The following is a 9,532-nucleotide window of genomic DNA, read 5'->3' on the forward strand; positions in this document are numbered from 1 at the left end:
AAACATTGTTTTCTTGGTGTAGGAAACGTTGTTATTATGGTGTAGAAAACGTTGAATATGTAAGATCATGTGCATGAATGTTTTTATTGTGTAAGGTGCACAACTAATTTATAGGATATACTCATTAAATGATTAATATTTATTAATTTAAATAGAAAAAATAAAGGGTAGACTAATTAAATGATTGGTTTAAATTACCTTTGTACCCTTTTATTCTTAATTTGTGATTCTTCTCATTTGAACTCTCCACTATATATAATATAATTGGTGATAAGAGTGTTTAATAGACTACATAGACATAGCTTATCTATATATATATATATAACTATATAAAACATCTCCTATATACAAAATAGTAATTTCCATTCAATTTTTTAAGATGGCATATGAAAGGTTAACTTAAAATGCCTAATTTTTTACCATTTTGTTCCCTTTCTACCCTTCTCAAAAAAAAAAAAAAATAGATACACAAATTAATCAATCTCATCTCTCTACCGTTCCCTTTCTATGCCTGTTCCCTTCTCATTCAATGTCATTATCAGTTTCTTCAACTCAACCGTTCATCTTTCAATGCAATCAAAAGATTCTTGAATTCAAAAGCCCTGTCCGTTGCATAAGTCCTCCTGAGATGACGCCGGGTCAGTGATAATGGTGTTCGGATGATGGCGGTGGTAGGTTGGGGACAAAGCGAAGCCCCAACAACGATGGCTTTAGGGTTCTGTCGCAAGTCAGTCAAGGGGTTAGTAGGATTCGGGCAGATGAATATTGTGGTAAAGGATCCTTCTTCAATTGCTCGTTTGTTTCCGCTAAGATGATTTTGCAAAAAACTGCAAATTTTCTCAACTTAACTTGAGAAAACGGGATATAGAATAGTAGTATGTCGGGCATGGCCTGGTAGTACCCAAAAGAACCGAAACGCTGATAAATCTTTCGACCCTTCTAATTTACCAGCCGGCAGATCTGAGGTCTTTAGCTCTCTAATTTACCATTCTCGTTGTAATTCAATGAAGTTTCTAGACTGGTACCTGAAGATTGGAGTCGTATCAGCTGCAATCGGAGGTTCTATGGAGTATTTTATGATCAAAACCGGCTTCTGTAAGTCCCACCTTTCTTATAATGATATAATCCACTGATGTATTAGTTATTTCAGTTTTTATCATTTGCCAGTTGAATTTTGTTTATCTGTTTGTGTTTATGAAACTACATATTCTGGTTAATCATCACTATTAGGGTTTTATTTTATCTTTATTCATCACCGGCGAATTTTTATATTTAATCTGATTTTATTTTATTTTTTTGGGTTTGATTTCGGTTGTCGAATCGTCGGACAATAACTCTGCTGTTCTCGACACGAAATCGTCTTCGGTTGAAAGAATCAGTAAGAAATCAAGTGGCGGTTTGGATGCCGATAGTGTTCAATTCGAGAATCTTACTGCTAGAAAAGTGGAATCGGACATTTCGGTTAAGGAATTGTTTCGATACGGTGACCCGAACAAGAAGTCGAAACGGGTATTTGATAAAACGCAAGAACTGACTTACGAACAGAAGCTCGAAATAAGAAGGAATTTGTTTAGAGAATTTGCGTATTTGAAAAAAAGAGTTCGCGATGATGATGATTCGTATACTCTTGAACTAGAACGCGAGGGGCCGAATAAGAAATGAAATAAGTACGAATGCTTGAACTGCAACAAGGTTTTTACGTCGTTTCAAGGGCTTGGCAGGCATAGACCGTGTCACAAAAAGAACAATACGGTTGGATCAAAACACGACAGTGGCGAAAACAGTTTAGAAGGTGACTTTGCACATACTCGAAAGGCGAAATACGATAACAAAACGAAGGTGAAAAAGATCAAAGGGCACGAATGCCCGATTTGTTTCAGGATGTTTAAATCGGGGCAAGCTTTAGGTGGTCACAAACGGTCTCATTTTATTAACGGGTCGATGGATCATTATGCGGCCATGGGTCACGCGACTCCATCGTGGTCGGAGGTGTTGACTTAGCTGTATATGTAGCTTGCTTTTTTGCACTCTTTCAATGAGGCCTATTTATAGTAGAACCCCATATTTAACAACTGTTCATATTTGATAGAACATGGTAAAACTTATAACAGTGAGTTGCTTCTTATGCATTTCAAGAAAACTGGGAGCTTTGTGTGTTAATAGGGATCTTGGGGCGGACCTGTTTCGGATCTTGTTCAATTTTATAATAACTATCTTAAAGATTTGAATAAAAAGGTATCCGGTCAACCAAACAAAACAAGCCTGTCCGGTTTACCCAATCCTCTGTCCGTTCATTTACCCACAATTAATATTACATTTTCCCACCTTTAATAATTTTACCCAATCCGGTCGCCTCTTCGCCATCTCTTTCCTAGCAAAGCTGGAGGGGAACTCCTGTACACTCACACTCACATTCGGAATATTCTTATTTTCTATACTGCACTATTTGATTCATTCTGTGAATATAATTAAATGTTTTTTTCGGGTGATTTAGGTTTGGCCGAATCCAATCAACTTACCATCTGGTAAATCATGTCTGTGACATCTGTGGTCAACCTCTTCAGTTCTTGCTTCAGGTATTTCTAACATTTTCTCTTACTCGTAATTTTTCCAACATTAGTTTATTCTTTAGTACATAATGAATTGTGACTTTTGAGTCGAACCCCTGCTTATTTAGATATAAAGATGTCGTAGGATATGCTTCTCAAGTTTTTGTTTTTTTTTATTTTTAATTTAAATTAGCTTGTGGGGTTAAGTTAATTATTAGCTATAAATACGGATAAGCATCTCTATTAGTTTTGTAATCTTTTCTGAACTTTTTTGCTTCATCAAGGAATACTAAGCAGGCCGACTATTTCGTTATTCTTCTTGTTCTTGTTTTGATTGAAAAGAAAAATTGAGTTTATTTCTGGTCTTGTTACAGCTGGAATTCCAATGGAAAATATTCTATATCTCGGTGGACTAAATATCGCATCAGAAATATATAATAAGGAGTATGCAAATGCGCGGATATGTGGACCAGAGAAATGGAGGAAACCACTAGCCAAGTTTCTAAGGCAACCACACTTTACTGTATGGGATAACGGTGATCTTATCTCTCATGAAGTGATTGGTGGGTTAAAGAACGTCTATGCCATTGGAGCTGGTAAGATTTATACTAACTATTTTCTTTTATTAAACATTATTATCGTAACATCTGTCTCTGACCTTGATACTAATCAATATTGCCTGCTTTGCTCACAAGGAGGCCACAAATTTGGTATTCATTGCCTGAGTGTGATACTGTGGAGTTCTCTTCTCATCCACAACCACTGCGCGCAAAAAGCGTTGCTGGTATTTGAGGTCGAGCAGTTTTTTTATGAGCCTAGCAATGGATGCTGTAGGATTTGCTTAGGGTGTTAAGAGTCCAACCAACATGCAACTTTTTCATTTGGTGTGAAATTGTAGGCACCCATTTATATTGCTAAGGTGTTTATATTGATAAGATATAATTATATAAATGATAAAGAGACTATTTTATTGATTAGACATCTCATTCATTTGTGAACGGGTCAAAATTGCCTGCTTTTGTTACGAGTTAAGGGTGTGTAAGTTATTTGAGAAGGATAGGATTGTAACTTCCATGATATTGAAAACTGTTATATGAGGGTTGGCATTTATTGAATGGTTCATCTTAACTGGCTTTTTATGCAACTTTTTACGGATTTAAAGAATAACTTGGCACTACTAATTATGTTATTTACATTCCTTTATGCAACTTATTATTCTTCCTTTTACTGAAAGGGGAATCCTAGTATTCCATGTAGGGTTTATTCAAGATATTTCTATGTTGATATACGAGTAATTAATCTAATATATCATCTTCTCCTCTGTATTTACAGGAACACTCAGCTAAGGTTCCAATTTATAGTAATGAATCGTTGAAGCACATGCAAGTTTCTTTTAAGTTTTGTTAATTATTTTTATTTTTATTTAGAAGCATCAAGAAACCTCACTATATTCACTTATTAAGTATCAACAATGCATGTACATTGAGCTAATATGTTGTGCTTTCTCTGTCTTTTCTGAATTCATATTAACATTTTAATTTTATAGTCTTTGAAAACAAGCCCACGCTTTTTTTGGAAAGCAGCATTTCTAACGAATGTTTCTAAATCTAAGGAGACTGCGCATTTCTTTATAACAATTGTTGCTTCTATGGTTAATGTATAGACCCCTCTAAACATTTTGTTGTGCCAAACTATGTACAGCACACAGTATGCCCTAATTTAACTATCTCCTGTAGCCATTGAAAACTTACCCGTAGCCATTGAAAACTTACCCAGGCGCGAAGTGCGTTAAGGTTTGAATTATATTCACACCCATATTATCAACTCCGCCGCAACGCGCGGGTTCCCCACTATCTATATCTATGATTAACCTAAAGCACGATCTGTGTAATTTATCCACCAATCGTCTCATCCATAACCAAACTATTTACTAGACACATACTATAAACCACCTTTCCAATCAACACAAGAATCAATCAATACTAAAATGAATACACATCACATGGGTATCATTACCACTCAAATAAATGTTTAAACAAACTTATCATTAAACTAAGTTGGATTACCATTTGTTAACCGATGTTTGATGTAAGTATTTGGTTAGTTACATAGACATAACATATATCAAGTGACCTAACAACTTTGGGCAGGAGCTATGTGAATTCTTACAAAATATAATTTCCCTAACTAAGTTAACTATTTCGGCAATTAACAATTAAGTAATGTACCATACCACGCCCAACGATTCACAGAACCAAACAATATCATAAAAAATATATGAACCCAATTGTCAGAATTCATAAACATTCAAGTATTTAATTGTTATGAGTTATGTGAACCCACGTGAACCTCTTTAGTTCTTGTGGGCCTTCTAACTTGAAAACAGCCCTCCCTTTAATTCAACTTTTTTAAATTGTTTCCGAGCCCAATACTTCCATCAGTAATCCATACCAAGAATTTTCGTTTTGTATACTTGGAATCATATAAATTTTAATCAAATATAATATATTAATATTATTAATTATCAACCATAAAAAATTGACAAGAATTAATTGCCAAAATCGTCCCTGTGGTTTGGGTACGTTTGCCATTTTCGTCCAAAATGATCTTTTTGTACCATTTTGCCCTCCACGTTTAACATTTTTTACCACTTTCATCCAAATGAATAACTTAATTAAAAAAATACCATTTAACGAGGGGTATGTTTGAAATTTTACATTTATAAATAGGGTATGTTTGAAAATTTACCCTTTTGTACCCTGAAACGAATTAGGGGTGCAGATCGATGCTCTGTTCGGTGAAGTCCAATGGAGAACCTATTTCTGGATAAAAAATAGGGCGACAATGGGGGACTTGGATCGGGAACATTGGTGAAGGTTTGATATAACCGAATAAGGTTAATGGGGTAGTATGGTGTCTGCAGCCAATATTTGGCCCAGTCTCGGTTTCAGTTTTCATTTTACTTCCTTCTGCATGCAGTATGTTCCAGCAAGGGGTTGCGGGTTCGGTTGTATAACATTGCTCTTGCCTTCCAAAAAAGTAATATATTCTCTTTTCGTAAACGAAAAGTCCAACAATCACTTATAATCATATTTAAAATTCATATAACGTAAAAGAGGGCGATGTTATATTGGATATATATTTTCTGTTTGAATTGTTTGATTATTTGATTGTTGGACCATTGGTGTGAAGTATTTGACTTGTTATACATATAAATTTAGTGCATTTAAAATAATTTATCCTATAATTAAGTTATCTATTAAATTTAATAAATGGGATTTTTATTTTTGAATGTTACAATGTGGAATCATCTTCTAGGTTTGCAGCAGTCATGGAGGTTTGAATCCTGGTTGGGTTACCATATTTGCAGACAATCATGGTGGTATTAGGGTTTGGGGTTCTAAAATTGAAGAAGATAAAACCCATATCAATGCGTAGGTTTTTTTTTTTATTTTGGTGTTTTTTAACTAAGTTAGTCATTTGAATGAAAATGGCAAAAAATGTCAAGCGTGCGGGGCAAAATGGTACTAAAAGGTCATTTTAGACGAAAATGGCAAACGTACTCAAACCTCAGAGACAATTTTGGCAATTAATTTGATTGACAATAACAATATATAAACTTCATTTAAAGATTCATCCTGTCTTCTCAACTTTAGCTTAGTTACACCGTTTTAACTTTTAGTCAAATATAATATATTAATATTATTAACTAGCTTTAGATCCCGTGTGTTATACGGGTTGGTAAAAGAAATTTCTTCATTAATACCGCTGACATTAAATATTATACTTTTATACACGTTAAAACACAAACGAATATATTAGACTACAACGACAAATTGAAATACATGAATATGCAACGATCACAATTCGTTGAAAATCTCTTTATAAACCACATTAGTTGTTTTATCTGAAGGTTTGTCGTTATCAAGTATGGGTATTTTGACTCCATCTCGTGTTTTTACTCTTGATAAAGCAACATACAATTGAACATGAGAGAAGACAGGTTGTTTCAAGTACAAAACAACTTTAAAGGTGGTCCAGTTTATTTTGTCATAATTTGAAAAGCTTTATAAACTACATTTGTCGTTTTATAAGTAGGTTTGCCGTCGGTGTCCAAAATCAAAAGTTTAACTCCTTGTCTGGTTTTTACTCTGGATAAAGCAACATACAGCTGACCGTGGGTGAAAACTGGCTGTTTCAAGTACAGACGAACTCTAGACAGTGATTGACCCTGGCTCTTGTTGATTGTCATTGCGAAACATACAACCAACTGAAGTTGTCACATTTGAAACTCAAATGGAATCTTTTTATCTAAAATTCAAAAGCTTAAACTGAAATGCGAAATAAAATAAAACATTTAAGTTATTGTGCCCTCTAGAAAGTGATTGGCCCTGGCTCTGGATAAGCTAAACACATACTTTGCAAAAATAAAATAAAACATTTAAGTTATTATGCCCTCTAAATTCAATATTAGGTAAACTTTAAAGCCATACCTAAACATGAAATATATCAAATAGGTAATCTTTATGCTACTGCTCAAGGTCTTCCAAAGCCGTTGAATAGAAAACAAAAATTGTTCACAGGTCAAACTAACCCATTTTGACCCGTATAGAAAAAAATACTCATCAAATATGTAATGACTGTAGGTACTACATTATGGGCAGACACCGGGTCATCCTAATCAGTATCAAATGATATTCTTTAAAGAACTATAAAACATGTAAACTTTTTTTCTGAATTTTGAATAACATAAGGTCACCCGGTAAAAGAGCTAATGGAAACCATATTCATAATTTAAAACAGTACATATAAAAGAAACAATGACTCGTCGAGATCTTCAGATTGTTGAGCCGGTTCTCAGTCTAGGTACTGCTAGAGAATTATGTGGTCATCTTCGTGCATAACTCATACTAAATAAATTTGTTACCATATATGATAAGGATATGACCCTGAAAATAAAATTCCAGTTAAGTTAGATAAGGTACAAATTACCAAGAAAATAAGTTTTCACATAAGAGAAAAGGCACCAATATACCTGAAGTTGCAGAGAGTATGAACACTAATGTGGACTTTAGAGGTGCAGAAAGATTGAACTTGACACTTAAATCCTAATAAATCTATTTCTTGTAAGAAGGCCATTGATTCAAAGTATACATAGGAAGGATTTAGCAAACTAAACTCACTTGACATTTGAATCCTTAACACCCTTTTACATGAAAGAAAGAATTGAAACTTGAATACTTAAGGATCTGTGGTGGAACACTTTACTGGATCACGGGTCAAATGAGCCAAATCTAAAAGTTTAACTAATAAGAGGACAGGTCAAACAGGTTGAAGGTTTTCCAATGTCTATTTCTAATGCATACAAAATCCCGAATCTTTCTATATAAAGATCCAAATTATTATTGTAAAAGTATTGTTTTTATAACCAAAATTAGTGCATTAGTTGTTTATAAAAATAACACCAAACATACTCGGTATGAAAAAAGAAAAATACTTTGCAAAAATAAAATAAAACATTTAAGTTATTATGCCCTCTAAATTCAATATTAGGTAAACTTCAAAGCCATACCTAAACATGAAATATATCAAATAGGTAATCTTTATGCTACTGCTCAAGGACTTCCAAAGCCGTTGAATAGAAAACAAAAATTGTTCACAGGTCAAACTAACCCATTTTGACCCGTATAGAAAAAATACTCATCAAATATGTAATGACTGTAGGTACTACATTATGGGCAGACACCGGGTCATCCTAATAAGTATCAAATGATATTCTTTATAGAACTATAAAACATGTAAACTTTTTTTTTCTGAATTTTGAATAACATAAGGTCACCCGGTAAAAGAGCTAATGGAAACCATATTCATAATTTAAAACAGTACATATAAAAGAAACAATGACTCGTCGAGATCTTCAGATGGTTGAGCCGGTTCTCAGTCTAGGTACTGCTAGAGAATTATGTGGTCATCTTCGTGCATAACGCATACTAAATAAATTTGTTACCATATATGATAAGGATATGGCCCTGAAAATAAAATTCCAGTTAAGTTAGATAAGGTACAAATTACCAAGAAAATAAGTTTTCACATAAGAGAAAAGGCACCAATATACCTGAAGTTGCAGAGAGTATGAACACTAATGTGGACTTTAGAGGTGCAGAAAGATTGAACTTGACACTTAAATCCTAATAAATCTATTTCTTGTAGGAAGGCCATTGATTCAAAGTATACATAGGAAGGATTTAGCAAACTAAACTCACTTGACATTTGAATCCTTAACACCCTTTTACATGAAAGAAAGAATTGACACTTGAATACTTAAGGATCTGTGGTGGAACACTTTACTGGATCACGGGTCAATTTTAGTTCCTTTTAATTTCATAATATCACACGAGTCAAATGAGCCAAATCTAAAAGTTTAACTAATAAGAGGACAGGTCAAACAGGTTGAAGGTTTTCCAATGTCTATTTCTAGTGCATACAAAATCCTGAATCTTTCTATATAAAGATCCAGATTATTATTGTAAAAGTATTGTTTTTATAACCATAATTAGTGCATTAGTTGTTTATAAAAATAACACCAAACATACTCGGTATGAAAAAAGAAAAATACTTTGCAAAAATAAAATAAAACATTTAAGTTATTATGCCCTCTAAATTCAATATTAGGTAAACTTTAAAGCCATACCTAAACATGAAATATATCAAATAGGTAATCTTTATGCTACTGCTCAAGGTCTTCCAAAGCCGTTGAATAGAAAACAAAAATTGTTCACAGGTCAAACTAACCCATTTTGACCCGTATAGAAAAAATACTCATCAAATATGTAATGACTGTAGGTACTACATTATGGGCAGACACCGGGTCATCCTAATAAGTATCAAATGATATTCTTTATAGAACTATAAAACATGTAAACTTTTTTTTCTGAATTTTGAATAACATAAGGTCACCCGGTAAAAGAGCTAATGGAAACCAT

General features: G+C 33.6%; 1 long non-coding RNA gene across 4 annotated transcripts; it reads left to right on the forward strand.

Annotated features, from left to right (window-relative positions):
* The first annotated feature begins 467 nt into the window (after positions 1-467).
* Positions 468-4,092, forward strand: LOC110884358. 4 transcript variants are annotated; one of them, XR_004869271.1, is made up of 4 exons: positions 468-1,095; positions 1,374-1,989; positions 2,495-2,576; positions 2,924-4,092. It is a non-coding gene; the product is annotated as an uncharacterized LOC110884358 (long non-coding RNA). The 4 variants fall into 4 exon arrangements; XR_004869273.1 differs by having other exon boundaries at positions 468-2,576; positions 2,924-3,342; positions 3,882-4,092; XR_002561084.2 differs by having other exon boundaries at positions 468-2,576; positions 2,924-3,145; positions 3,245-4,092.
* The last annotated feature ends 5,440 nt before the right edge of the window (positions 4,093-9,532 follow it).

The sequence above is a fragment of the Helianthus annuus genome, chromosome 10, assembly GCF_002127325.2.
Source record: "Helianthus annuus cultivar XRQ/B chromosome 10, HanXRQr2.0-SUNRISE, whole genome shotgun sequence".
Classification (NCBI taxonomy): Eukaryota; Viridiplantae; Streptophyta; class Magnoliopsida; order Asterales; family Asteraceae; genus Helianthus; species Helianthus annuus.